The 15,066-nt window shown below is 38.0% G+C and overlaps 1 protein-coding gene across 3 annotated transcripts in view; it reads right to left on the bottom strand.

Annotated features, from left to right (window-relative positions):
• Positions 1-14,815, bottom strand: part of foxj3 (forkhead box J3) — a 185,998-nt gene extending 171,183 nt beyond the window's left edge. For 2 of the 3 annotated variants that reach the window (XM_039755828.1, XM_039755829.1), the window contains exon 1: positions 14,176-14,812. The gene's annotated coding sequence lies outside the window, so the exon portion shown is untranslated. Of the gene's footprint in view, positions 1-14,175 lie in introns of all 3 variants that reach the window. The other variant, XM_039755830.1, reaches the window with a different exon arrangement.
• Positions 14,816-15,066: the final 251 nt, after the last annotated feature.

Genomic DNA, 15,066 nt, shown 5'->3' with positions numbered 1-15,066 from the left:
TACTAAGGAGTGGCTTCCGTCTGGCCACTCTACCATACAGGCCTGATTGGTGGATTGCTGCAGAGATGGTTGTCCTTCTGGAAGGTTCTCCTCTCTCCACAGAGGACCTCTGGAGCTCTGACAGAGTGACCATCGGGTTCTTGGTCACCTCCCTGACTAAGGCCCTTCTCCCCCGATCGCTCAGTTTAGATGGACGGCCAGCTCTAGGAAGAGTCCTGGTGGTTTCGAACTTCTTCCACTTATGGATGATGGAGGCCACTGTGCTCATTAGGACCTTCAAAGCAGCAGAAATTTTTCTGTAATCTTCCCCAGATTTATGCCTCGAGACAATCCTGTCTCGGAGGTCTACAGACAATTTCTTTGACTTCATGCTTGGTTTGTGCTCTGACATGAACTGTCAACTGTGGGACCTTCTATAGACAGGTGTGTGCCTTTCCAAATCATGTCCAATCAACTGAATTTACCACAGGTGGACTCCAATTAAGCTGCAGAAACATCTCAAGGATAATCAGCGGAAACAGGATGCACCTGAGCTCAATTTTGAGCTTTATGGCAAAGGCTGTGAATACTTATGTACATGTGCAATTTTTTTATTTTTAATAAATCTGCAAAAATCTCAAGTAAACCTTTTTCACGTTGTCATTATGGGGTGTTGTGTGTAAAATTCTGAGGAAAAAAATAAATTTAATCAATTTTGAAATAAGGCTGCAACATAACAAAATGTGGAAAAAGTGATGCGCTGTGAATACTTTCCGGATGCACTGTACAAGCTGTACACTGACTACCTTACATTGTATCAAAGTGTCATACCTTCAGTGTTGTCCCATGAAAAGACAATATTTACAAAAATGTGTGGGGTGTACTCAATTTTGTGACTTACTGTACAGGTATATAGTCATTAATGCATGAGGTGCATGCTTAAATTTTGTATTTTTATTTAGTTGATATTGGCATGAAACAAAGGCCTTTATTCATCTAAAGACTTTCTTTTAAACATTTGTAACTCTGCATTACATTTGAAGTGGGAAGACAGCATTTCTGCGTTCCAAGAAAGAATGTTCAACTGGAATGCCTCACAAGTCAGGCTTCCAACTCAGAAACTCAGGTGAGTTCTACCAATATCAACCTCAAAACCCAAGAGTGCTGCACCATGCATCAACAGTAAGTGAAAGCTGTAGTATTACACTGCATTTAGGAATTCTGTCTGTATGTGTTTCATTAAAATTAGTCATAAAAACAATACTGTCCAACTTCTACCTGTGGACATTTTGCTACCATGCTTGGAAGGCCAAAATCCCATATAAATGCATTATCAATCAACCAAAAGAGCAGGCACAACAAACGTTTTCCTGGAGGCGTCCATATTGGTTTTACAAATGCTTTACTAGTACACATTCAATTCAGGTGTGACATCATTCCCAGCTCTGACATTTGACTTCCAAGGTAAATGGAACGTGACATTATAATCATTACTCTTCAGCCATTAGCAGCTCCTTTACTAAACAAGCAGAATAATACTTGTTTATATTTAGTTTTGCAATTTTGGTGCAATAATGCCAAAAAACCTTAAGGACTACGAGATTAAACATTTCAACATGAACACTATTAATAATTATGTCCTGTGCTAAAGACAGTAGGCATGTGATCTGAGAAAACTAAACTGAAGTGACATTAGGCTGTTGGAGTGTAAGTACACATCATTCAGTGAAATTAAAATAACCAATATGTTAACTGTCTAAATGAAACTGAACAGCATAACTGTGTGCCCTCAACAGAACTTACTATACAGTCACCAAGATGAAATTTGTCTTTTCTGTAATATACAAATGCATTTTTATGTACTATTCTAGTTATCATATAGGTATTCTGCTCGCACAGCTGAGCTTTGTAAACAAACCACAGAATTACTGCAAAGGCAGTGGTGCACAAATGCAGCTCTTGTTGAGCTGTCATGATTCTTCCCAAGAGAAACTTGTTTCTGCCCAAAGAAGAAAGTCCACAATACATCCACAGTGCATTTATTGTTGATTCTGGCTTGTCAGAACATTTGCAGTGTAAAATGCAACTGAACTAAATGGAGATTAAAACAAGTAAGTAATCATTTACTCTTAATCTGTATAAAGCATATATAGATTGAATGTGAAAATGCCTTTAGATTAAGGCTCCTGCTGTTCAAGGCTGTTTCCTTCCCTGCACCCACAGCTAATTGGCTAAGTACAGCCCAAAATGAACTAAAAAGCAGGTTTGACACTGTCTACAAACGTAAGAACTTCTACTACAGCTACATGCAAAAATGTAATGGATATTAAATTATATGAAACAAAGTGTTCTTGATTAAAATTACATTTAAAAGTTTTAATAGACAAAAAATATTGTAACGATCAGGCAAGTTTTGGAATGTCAAAGCACTGACGGGTATGCAAATAACAGCTGCACAGAGGCGGCCTGAAAACTCACAGGGAGAACACACAAACTCTGCAAAGAGACTGCATATGCAAGTCAAGATCTCACCTGAAGAAACAAGAAGGCAAAGTTAAACACAAGCAAATGATGTGCAGGTAGGGTGAACTGGTAAGTATAATTAATTTAGTCTCAGTGTATGTATGTGCTAGAGGATAAGGTAGAAGGTACCATTGTCAACCTTCCTCCCCCACCCTCACACCCCAAAACACATATATGCACACTGTATTTGGCATAACTGGTTTCAGAAATTACATTGGTGACATACAGTGGATTGAAAAAGTATTTGACCCCCTAGACAAAGTTTAAATTTCCTGTAATATTTTTCTTTGAAAATGCATCTTTACTTTCATATTGTTGCATATAAATGAGGGGCTCTTGGACAATAAATTTTCACAAAAACAAGTCTGAAAAACAAATTATTCTGCAACAATAAAATCATATTGGTGAAATCAGCTGTTTAATAAGTATACAACCCCCTAATAGCTTAAAGCAGTGGTTCCCAAACTGTGGTACGCAGAGCCTTTTCAGGTGGTACACATCGCGGTCCCTGAAAAATTTAATTAATCTGTGCAAAACCCTTTATGACAAGCCTGTTTAAATACAATAATATGTGGTTTCCCAGATTTAGTGTGGTGTAAAATTTCGTCATCTGAATAAATAAAACCTATTATTCAAATCAGTATTTAGTTCATTTAACGCTACCATAATTTAGTTTCGCGGAAGTCAACTTATACTTCTTCACTGTTTGAGCTTTTGGTCACTAGATGAAAGCACAACGCCGACACTATTTAGTCTGCGGTAACTCTGCCTCACAGAAACCGCTCACGTTTGTTGTTATACGTGCACTGCCGCTGTATCGCATCGTAGTCACTAGATCTAAGCACAAAGTCGATGCCATTTCGTCTTCGGTAACTGCGTCACATACAGGCCGAAGGCAGGATTTCGTTTCGGGGAGGAATTTATCAATTTATGTACATGCACAAATTTTTTCATTCATTTTATGCATAATTTCTTCCAATTCTTTAACTTGTATTCAGATTTCAGGGCAGTTTAGAATTACAGCTGCCCCCCACCCTTACAGCTCTCCCTCCCTTTCAACAAGGTGTGGGTGGTACACAACGCAACTCACTTAACCTCAAGTGGTACTTGACGTCCAAAGGTTTGGGAACCCCTGGCTTAAAGACTGTAAAATTGGTAACAATGCAAAAGGTAATGAAAACAGGTGTAAACAATCAAGCAATTGATCCTCTAGCTTATTGTCTGGTCTATAAGTGATTATTTAGGCCAGTTCTTAGGAACATACAACTCAGAAATGGATACAAGTGGCTTATTTGATGTCCAAGCTCCTTAGCCTCAATGTGTCAAATGTGAAGGCCATTATAGCGAAGTGGAAGACAACTGGTAGCATAGAGAACTGGCCACACTGTTAAAATAACAAAGAAAATGTCAAGAAAACTTGTCAGAGAAGTAAGAGCAAATCCTAAGGTGACTCTCAATGACCTGCAAAGCTCAGTATCTGCAGCTGGAGTGGATGCACACCAAGACTACAATATCCAATGACCCAAAAGACTGTGCAAAAGTAACCAAAGCATGGTTTGACAAAAAGAAGATCCAGGTTTTGCAGTGGCCTAGCCAGAGTCCGAATCTGAACAAAAATTTGTGGTGTGATCTTAAAATTGCAATTCACAAACGAAAGCCTTCAAGCTCTAAATGGTTCAAAATATGTACACAGAGAAATAAAAGTTCACTCTGCATTTGTGATTTTTATAGGTTGTAACGATGTAAGATGGAAATACGTTGTCTTTCCAGAGGGGGTCAAATACTTCTTAAACTCACTGTATGCATTATAGATGGTCCTGAATGCTCTAAACTTCCATTCATCCATTTCTTAAACCCACACAAATGAATCCTACTGTCATATAGAGTTGATGCACGATCTGGCAACACTGAGTTTAAAGTGAGGCAGAAATTTAATACGTATGTGGTGCCACCTATCCAATATGTTGCAAATCAGGGAAAAACTGTTGTGACATTTGCATTATAATAATAGAATATTTTCATAGCTCAATGTTTTTGTTTATTTATTTACTTTAAAATTACTGTATATCACCATTTCCACCTGAGTATGAAGCCGGCAGATCTTTATTAATGGCTAGTGTAATGGCTAGTGATTACATCTTGCCTGAAGAAGGGGCCCCGAGTTGCCTCGAAAGCTTGTATATTGTAATCTTTTTAGTTAGCCAATAAAAGATGTCATTTTGCTTGACTTTTCACTACTTAATGGCTAGTGGTAAGTGTATGAAATACTCTTTGGTAATCAGTAAAGTCCGATTATAAATTAGGCACAGAGAATGTTATTAGTCAAGATATACACATAATTGCCATATAAATTATATCACATGCAGATACACATAGTCTTCAAACAAAAACCAAGCCAGTATCACATAGTGTTTCAGTGCAGTCATGTCATATGTCTATCTGTCAAACACTATTGAAGTTATTCTTTTACAAATCATTTCGAGCTGAAGTCTGAAACAAAAACTCTTTTAAATCATGCACTAATCTCCCATTGGCCCTTGCACACTATTGCTGACAGTTGAGAATTGAAGTCCTTTCAGTAGTACAGCCACAGAATCACTTTCTCACTTTTACAGATGACAAGTGACACCTCTAAATTGATATTAACTGGGAACAAGACACAGCTAACTTACATTTGTTAGTATCATTTTATCAGTAATCACCATTATGCTCTTCATGATCACTGAGATAATGCTGAATACAGGTAAGGACTACTATGTGGAGTTCTTATTTAGTCCTTGCTGAATCTTGAACACCTATGTGAAGTGCTCATAGACCTCCATCTTTTAGTCCTGCCTGCAAAGAGCTTTCTACATCCTGTTAAAATATTTTCTCAAAAACTCAGTAATCAGCACTAAGTAATTTATAATGTTACAAGATGTGACACATTGGTTTCTCGCAGTTTTGTTTAAGCTAACAAAATGCATTTGTTTATTTACAAAAATAAAATTTCTATTTTGGTAGTTGGATTTGTTCAAGTCTTATGAGGGAGCCTTTGAGTTAGGAGATTGCTAGGGGCTACCCTTACACCACTGGACTCAGTGAATAAAAAATGTCAAACTTCACTTCGCTGCCCTGCTGTCCTATCCTTGGTTAGATACTACAGTACTGTAAACATGAAACAAAGCATTGTTGATTTTTTTGTGACTCTACAACCATTTTATAAACCTTATTTTCAAAGTAAACTATATGCAAGGACTAAAAAAAGTACAAGATACTCTTAACGTAACAAGCTCTTCCCCATAAAGTACACCTTCTCTACTTTTCAGCCACAACCCAACAAAAGGTCTCTGCACATTTCTGCATGCTTCTTCTGTGGGAGGCAAGTCATGCATTAAAACAGAGGACTTAAGTTCTAAAGAATTTACATTCACAATGCGCATTACACCATTGCACACGTTTCCCAAAATGACAATTTTGCTTAAGTACATTTATGCTACAAAATAATCAACACTTGTAGCTCTCTGAACTTGGTAGTATAGTGATGCAGAGATCAATTTCATTTAATATGAAAAAATTTTGGAATATAGTGTTCATTGTATTTTCCCTGAAATATTTTTTATTGTAATGCAATTTATAAGCCCAATAAAATATTTCAAAATGTGTTTGTAATAGTTATAAATGATATTTAAAAGCTTTACACTGAAGAATTTTCAATGGTCCAAAGTGTTTATATATTCCAAAAAACATCTAACTTACATAATCAAATATTTTGCCGATTAGTTAGTCAATTACCACTTCAATTAATTACTCAATCTAGGGTTTAAAAAATTCTAAATTTGTCCAAAAAGTGCAAGTATTTTGATCAGTAAATCTCTCTCTCATGGATGACTTTCAAGTAAAAACATTCTGCAAATTTAGAACCACCATATTTTTCACCACCACCAATACTACTGAGAGAAATTAAATAATATATGGCACCACTTTTATGATAGCTTTAAGTTTACTCCAAGGTTTTTTCCCACAACCCACAAAAACATGTAGATTAGAATAACTGGTCATTCCAAACTGACCCTGTGAAAGCAAGCATGTGAGTTAAGTGTGTATAAGCAAGCACTGCAATGCCCTGGCATCCTATACATGGTTGTTTTCTGCCTTACACCCAGTGCTCCCAGGAATGGCTTCAGCTACCCTGCCAATCTTCAACTGGATTAAGAGAGTCTGAAAATGTTATGCTAAAAACATACAATAACTAAAATTGATGATTTCTTTATTTTACTGCTGACAATGATATTAAATCACTTAACGTACATTCATATGCATTCATTTTCCCTCTGCTTTTCTGGTGAGGATCACAGTGTCAGAATGCTCAGTTGGATGAACCAAGTCACCCTATTCTTAGAAAAATGTTCCAGCTCCCTCTCAATTGCCAGGCTAATGATATAACTGCTCCAAATGTCCCACATCTATCTGCCTGTCCTCTTGCTTGGGGCTGTATCTGGTACATCCCCAAGTTAGTTGCCCAGGGGACATTTTAAATACATGCCCCAAGCCACTCCACCTGGCACTTCTCACTATAGAGAAGCAGCAAGATATTCCTGAATTGCTAATTACGTCATCCTAACAAAAGAGTGAGTCAAGCAACTCAGTCCAAGAACCTCAATCCCATACTCTTGATCCCATTCCTGCAGTCACCATTCAGACAACAGGCAAGGATGGGATGTAGACTTAAGTAAACTGAAAATACCATCCAAGGACTTAGCCCCCACTGCACTATCATGGTCTGGGATAAGTAGTGGTTGCAGTAATCACTTAAATTCAGGGTGTTGGAACCAGAAGAAATTATTGGGTTACTGGAGTTGGAGTAAAAATGTACCGACTCTGACCCTAACTAAATGTTAATTTAAAAATAAATTTAAAAATTTCCAATTTAACAAATACTTATTCGATTAGACTATTTTTTCAAATAAACTTCTGTCAAAAACATAGCTTTATTTAATTTTCTCAGTTTAGTCTTAAATCTTTAATGTTACTCAGTGTTTGTAAACCCCAAAAACATTGTTACAGCAAAAGTGCTAAAAAGCAGCCTGATGATTCATGCTGGCAGTGATTAATTGCCTTGTATCTTGGATGTTGTGTGCTTTCAATCAACTTAGTAAATTAATTAGTCAAATTACAAACAGCAGAGTAGGAATTAGTGGTACCATAAATTGACTGGTCGGAGTTAGGAGTCAAAAGAACTTGGGTACCAACTCCACAGTCCTAGTTAAATTAGCCAACAAAAATGAGGCTTGAATGTTCAAATTAAAAATACGTAAATATTCTAATATATTCTAATGAAGGTTGATGATTCTTGGTCTTGTATGTACATGTATTTTTATACTTTATTATTACAATATGTTAATGGCAGTAGCAGCGGAAACAGCAAGCCAGCTCATCTAAGCAAGAAAAAAAAATCATACCTTTACACATATAAATATAAAATCAATCAAAATCCCATACAGGTGCACCCTATAAAGGGGAAGGATCTTCTCAGCCATCTTGCTTCAGTCTAATACTGACAGCTGGATAAGCAACTCCCTTTGTGAATAGCAAATAATACAATCAACCATAAAAAGGAGCTTAAATCTTTACAAACAACACTTACTTGTGTCAAGCTTCATTACAAATTTTTTTTTATTTTATTTAAAACTTGTGATGAGAGTGCAAATCATCAAGTGCTTTTGCCCATGCACTAGTGAGTGAAGTCAGGAGTGGGCCAATCATCAACAAATAACAGGCAGAATTGAACTAAATGGGTTATTTTTTTCTCCTTTATAGATACAGCAGAAACTTTCAATTTTTCAAAAATTATGAAAAGAATGATTGTGAAAGTGATGTGCCAAATCAGATCTTCAAAATACCATAGCATTGTATTGCTTGTCTGGTAAAACTCAAAGCCAAAATTAGTGGAAGGTAAAGCAACCGTTGTTTTACGGTCAACTGTCTACTTTTTCCTTCTTTAAAAAAATTTTCCAACTATGTTTGAATACTGACACTTCCATCTGACAGCCATAATTGCATACAATTCCCACACAACTGCTAACAATACACCTATATGTTAACTAATCTCACGATTGAATATATTTCCTCTAGTGAATTTTATTCAGGTTTTCTTAATGAAACAACAATCCATTTTTTACAGGGACAGGACTATGATTTTGATATTAAGGTGATACTGCTCATCCAAACCATTAGCCAGTGCATGCCAAATAGTAAAGTCTAACGAGGATAGAGAACATTTTAGTATCCTGACATAGCCTTTCCACAGAAGTTTGAGAAGCGCGATCCCTCAATAACTGAAACATATTCTCTTGCTCCCATTGTAAACACAGGGGTCACCAAATGAGTCTGTCAGCCCGAAGATAGAGCTCTGTTTCCTAAAAATGAGAGCTACATTATCTGAAGAGGTATGCTCCCGCAAAGTCTTCCCAAGGAAATTTGTTTGAGAGAAGGGGCAGGCAAAAATAAACCCGTAAATGAATTTCAAGCAAGTTCCAATGAAATCTAGAACTTCCTCTTGAAAAGGGATAACTAAACATGTCTGTAAGTGGTGTTGGTAAGGTGTTACATCTAGTTTGGAAAGGCTCAGCCCTAAAACGTTGCATGGAGGCACCATGGGAGGTCACCACCTGCAAGATGAAGGAACAGACCTAAGCAAAATACCAGTCCACAGGGGGACAGATCCTGGCATAACTTGTATACACTATTAAAATTTAAGCTGTCCAAAAATTGTTCAAAATATGCAGAGGCAGGTGGATTACCTAAAAACAGAAAAGGCATTTTAAAGATACTGAGGCTGCTAGAGACACATAAGCTGTTCTGTGCAATCTGACTTTATGTTAGACTGGCACGGACTGAATGTCTGCGAAAGAAAAAAAGGTTCAATTGGAACTGTTATTGACAAGTATATTTTTTGCCATTCTAATCAGTAATAGTTCACTGTCCACCAGTTAAACATGTTTTATAATAATTCTACCAGATGTTCATGATAGTATAATGGGTTAGAACTCATTTTTCATCCCTGTAGAAATAATCTGCCTATCTGTTCTTTACAAACAGTGTGCTTTGTCCTCAAAACAATGTAAAAAGCATCTGTTGGCACACTTGAACAATACCTGAAAGAACTATGTATGCAAAAACATAAAATTACAGGTAAATATTGGATAGAACTCAAAAAATTCCAATGTCACTAAGGCTCAGGGAGGGTGCAAACCTTGTCATGACCATTTGCTGGCCTGGACTCAAACTTCAATTCCAACCTTTCCTAATTTTATTTGAGATCATACCTTACTTTTTAAGAAAAAGACACAAGAAAATTAAAGTGGGAAATACAGCATAAATATCTCTCTATCAACAACTGAAAATAACATGTGTCTTGACATCCCCAAACTTGTTAAAGTGTACATTGTTAACAAAAGAATAGGAATAGAGGTTTTAAAGGCACATTACTACAACCATGAATAAATTTTAAAAGGTTTCCTTAGAATACACTACTAAAAAAATGAAACTTTGTTATAAATTATGCCAATTCGTATAGAGATGTAACATTACATTAAGCAACTCTGCACCTCTCGTGACCTCCTCCATGCATTCACCGTAGTTTTCACATCAATTTAAATCTCTCCAGGTCTTAAGGTAATAATAATACATTTTATTTATATAGCACCTTTCCCATGTTCAAGGTAAAGCACTGAATATATCCAGAATGAGACCTATCAAGGTTACAAACATACTTTGATACTACTTGGACTGAAGTAGAAGTGAAAAGTTCCTCTTTTTTTCACCTGTAGTATCTCACTGAATGAAGAATTATTCTATATTCTCTGCCTTCATTGTGACTTCTTCTAAAGAGTTTTCTGTCATTATACTCAAAGTATTTACTTACTTGAAATTGGCATATGGAAACACCCATATTATTGTCATGCAAAAGAGGTATTAGGATTTTACCCTTTTATCCACCTCTGAAGACTTGCAGTTCAATACAGTAGAACTTGATATATGCCTATGTAAAGGTAGAGTACTATTTATTGTTTTTATTATTTTGTACCTGCTAATAATGGGCGGAGTGGTGGCTCTGAGGCCAAGGATCTGCTCTGGCATTCAGAAGGTTGCAGGTTCAAATCCCATAAATGCCAAAAATGACTCTTCTCCGTTGGGCCCTTGAGCAAGACCCTTAACCTGCAATTGCTTTGTTCTGGCTAGGACATTAAACTGCACCCAGCCCTGCAAGCAAGTCCTACAACTTACAGGGAAAACTTGGGGGTTGGTGGCAGGATTGGCACTCCAGCCACTGTAAAAAAAAAAAACTGTTCCAGTGTGGTGGTGAAGTGTTACGTACTGTATTTTGGTCCCAATCCAGGTGGTTTGTCATGTGGTGCATGCGGCAACGTGCTATCAGTGTAGGCTCCCAACCTCTGCCAGTAATTCAGTTCTTAAATAAAGGCTTTTAGTGAAAAAATATGTCACCATGTTGTGCCATGCAATGTGTGTTGAGTGTTTTGGTTGTTTGATGCCCATTTTGCCACTTATGTTAACTGCAATACTCAAGATGCATTATTGGCAGACACATTCCTTCACAATTCATTGAGCATGTATGTGCTCATGCTTCATCTACAAGAAACATGAAAGAAATCTTGTAGAAAGTGTGGGCTTCCAGTCTTGTGTGTTTTCCTCAGGAAAAATGCAGTAATGTATATGATGATGTGTTTTCATGCAAAAAACCTGCAGCCTATTACTTTTTCTCAAAACACATTGCACTACTTTAAAGTTATATAAATAAATTCCACTAAATACATTTGAAAGTGCTGTGTATTACCTGTGTTACATTACAGGGAGAAGCAGAAGTGTGAAGGATGCCTAGGAGTTTATATATATATTCGTTATACAACTACTTCACGGTTTCATTTTAGAGATTACATTATTTGTTTAATTCTTTTTTAAATCACATTGCCATGGGGTTTTCATTTTAGTCAATTATTCTTCTAAGATCATATGTGATCTTACAATATTCTACATGTTTGCAATTATTTGATGCTTTTATTGATAGTTTGTTATTCTGTACCTTATATATTCATGCAGTGCTCTGAATCAAGATGTTAACAGCATTATGTTTAAGAAATAGAAATACTGAATTTCTTATTCTTTTGCTTGTTATATGTGGAGCATGTTTGATAAGACTTACCCCTGTAATTTGTTTAAAAACCGGTGATTCTAAATAGTGGCCATAATAATAGAAATTATAAGTTCTGAATAGAAAATGTCAATTGCTAACTTATAAAAAAAACAAGGCACAATAGTGTATCTCAACCTTAGAGGGCAATAGTTTTGTCTATGGTTATTCCATAAGCCAGAATAAAACTCCTATCACATTTATCAAAACGTTTTTAAACAAGATAAGCAATATAACTACCTACAAAGTCAATGGGCACGTATGGAAACTTGTACAACACTACACCACAAGATTTAAAAATAACCTAATATCCAAACAAATACATATAAATGTCTTCATGGACTAGCTGTGGCAAAAAATATGTTTACCCTAACCATACAAAAACATATTCCAACATCCTAATACAAACTTTTTTCTGGAAAAAAATAAATAGAGACACACACAAGAAATATAAAGTCTACTGCTGAACATCAGAGAATGAGTGAGAGAGAGAGATACAAAACAAACTACCCACTATAGGTGAAAATAAACTTTACTATGACTTGTAAGAAAGTATGCAAATGATTTACTATTAATATTTTTTTAAAATCCACTTGCAATTTCAATATTAAAAGACTTACAGGCATTAGTATAAAAAGTAAAAAAACAAACGATTGCCTAGCTCTTTAATATATGTTTGTGATTATTTACTTCTGGGGGAAAAAAAGTCATGTGGTATAAATTGGATAACTAGACAAAAGCTGTCCTTAACTAATTATGCACAAAATGCAAATTCACTGAAAAATCAAAAATAAATCTTAAATTAGTACCTTATTATAAGGACTATGAAAATCATAACTGGCAATAAAAAAAAATTTCCTAACATTTCAGTAATGACTTGTATGCAGTTGCAAATGATACATCTTGCAGAAACTGCTACCACAATAGGAAATTTAAGTGCTCAGGTCTGCTGACTTTCTCATTAAACTCAAACTTTCTGGTGAATTCACTAGTCATGTGTGTACTTGCTTGTACCTAATATTTGGCTGCCTACTTTAAATTTCATTATGTGCATTTGGGTTAATTGTCCAAGGAAATTATAAATGTCAAAAACACCCTAATAATAAGAGAATATTTTTTTAAATAATAGTTTTATAATTATATATGACAAGTTCATAAAAACAGCTGGATTACTACTGATCCAAAATAAACCCAAAATGGGTGTGAAAGCATAAATGTTGGGTTGGACTTACACCCATTACTTTTATCAGATACTGTCAAACATCAAGGATGATGTGGCCACCAAAAAAAAGCATAAAAAGAAATCAGTGCTTGCCCGAGCACTCTAGGTTATTTTTATTTCACCAAAAAAAACTAATGAAATGAGACAATTAAGTTCACCACTCTTGCATAGTTAGGAAAATAAATTTAGCTGTTAAAGTATTTAGGCGGGCAAAAGCCTTGCTTTATTTTACTGCTTAAAGGGGGATTCCCACTATGACAAAATGATGCACGTTACTTAAAAATGAAAGATTAAAAATACCTTCGCCATTTAACACGAAGAAGTCCACGTTTAGAAATAAACGAAGGACCAAAGTGACCTGGACGTTCATAATAGTCCTCCTCCTCCCACTGTTAAGTTTTTATTAAGCCACTCGTGCGTCTTCTGCCTTGGCAAGACCGGAAGACATTACAATAGCTCATCACTTGAGGTGGTCACTAACCTTTTACTACTGAAATGATTATTCTTTTACTAAAAATATATAGGACAATTTCTTGCTTTGTACTTTAAACAAAAAAGAGTGTACACTAGAGCATTTAAAAAGTAGCAAAAGCCTTGCACAGGTGACAGTAATGGGAAGTTGGCGGGGGGCGGGTGACGTTTGGGACTTCTGCCGTCAGTCACACATGCTGCGTTTCGTAGACTTCAACACTTGGATACGAATATGACATAGAAATGCGTTTCAGTTTGATTTTCGAATTATGTTGTTGCCGGGAGAAAGAAATGGGGCGCCGCTGCCCTCCTACAGCATTACTCGCTAGACTGACTTCAACTGGGACCCGAGCCGACCCCCTGGTGCCTTGTGTGCACTCTTCACGTAAAGCTGGGGATCCCGGCGGGGCTCCGGCGCGTTACTGGGATCTCTGAGTCACTGTAAACGCGCACAGCCTGTCAGCAAACACGCGCACGCACACACGCCTCCCTACTCATCGACAAGCCTGAGTCGCGCCACTGCCCATCACAAGGAGATGAGTGGGTGAACGATCGGAGAGGTGAGCTCGATAGCCCCAGGCCGCTTTAAAGTCACGGCAGGGTAGCCCCTGACAGTTCCACCGTGACAGAGTGGGAGGAGGCGAAGTCTAGGCAAGGCCTGCCTGGTCCTTCTCCATCCCCGAGAGTCGTGTGGCCGCCTCCGCCCCTCGCTGGCACTCTCTTGTCAGGCCTCACTTCAACTGCCATCCCCCTGTTTCGCTCGCGCGCGCGCGCGGGCACGCTTACTTACTCAGGTTGGTGGTGCTGGACCGGTCCGGATTCTTTTCTACTCTCGCTGCTTCTGCTGCTACCGCCGCCGCCGCTGCTGCTGCTATCGCTGCCACCACTACCACCACCACCGCCGCCGCCTCCTCCTCCGCCGCTGCTTGTCCCCCACCCCCCTCAGGGGCTGGGCAAGGCTGGACTGCGCTCCGCTCGCACTGCGGTGTCACCGCCGTCGCCTGTCACGAGTCGGACCTGCTGCGCCCCAGCCGGCGTATCGGTCAGTTTCGTCCCTCGGTTTCTCCACCGTCTCCCGTCCGCTCTGCGATCGACAGCGAACATCCGGGAACACGGCGCCCGCCCGGAACTACTTTTTGCACAGGGCGCATCATGGCACGCAAATCACGCCTTTTGGAAGGTGTCTTCTTTCGCGGAAATAATTCCCCCTCTTTCCTTCAGAGTAGAGATGATTTCTTCTGTACAGGGAAGCGAATAATCTGAAATGTGCACAGACCTGAGAACGCTGCGTCACTAAAACTGTTGTGATAGCCGCCGGGATGTCTGACGCTAAGAAGTGATGACGAAAATGAGTATCATGATCATCGCCACCTTTGTAGATTTTACAATTTCATTCAGAACAGAGGACGCAAATTGCGCGCTGTCTGAATGTGCGCCGAGTTTAAACCAGCCGTCTAATTTTCTGCTCGAAAGCATCGCCACCTTCAGGACAGCAGTGTGTATATAAATTTGATAACTCGCGTCCGCCTTCGGATTAACGAAATAATTCTATGAGGTCCCGGATGCCGGATCCGGTTGAATGGAAACTGTCATTTGTATCTTAAAAGAACAGCTTTCCCAGTCTTCTACCGCAGGACCGTCAACTCCAGCCAACGTTGGAGGACTCTTCAGGCATAAAGTA

Source organism: Polypterus senegalus, chromosome 6 (assembly GCF_016835505.1).
Source record: "Polypterus senegalus isolate Bchr_013 chromosome 6, ASM1683550v1, whole genome shotgun sequence".
Classification (NCBI taxonomy): domain Eukaryota; kingdom Metazoa; phylum Chordata; class Cladistia; order Polypteriformes; family Polypteridae; genus Polypterus; species Polypterus senegalus.
The sequence above is the reverse complement of the archived record's forward strand: the minus strand, read 5'-3'. Positions and strand labels throughout refer to the sequence as shown.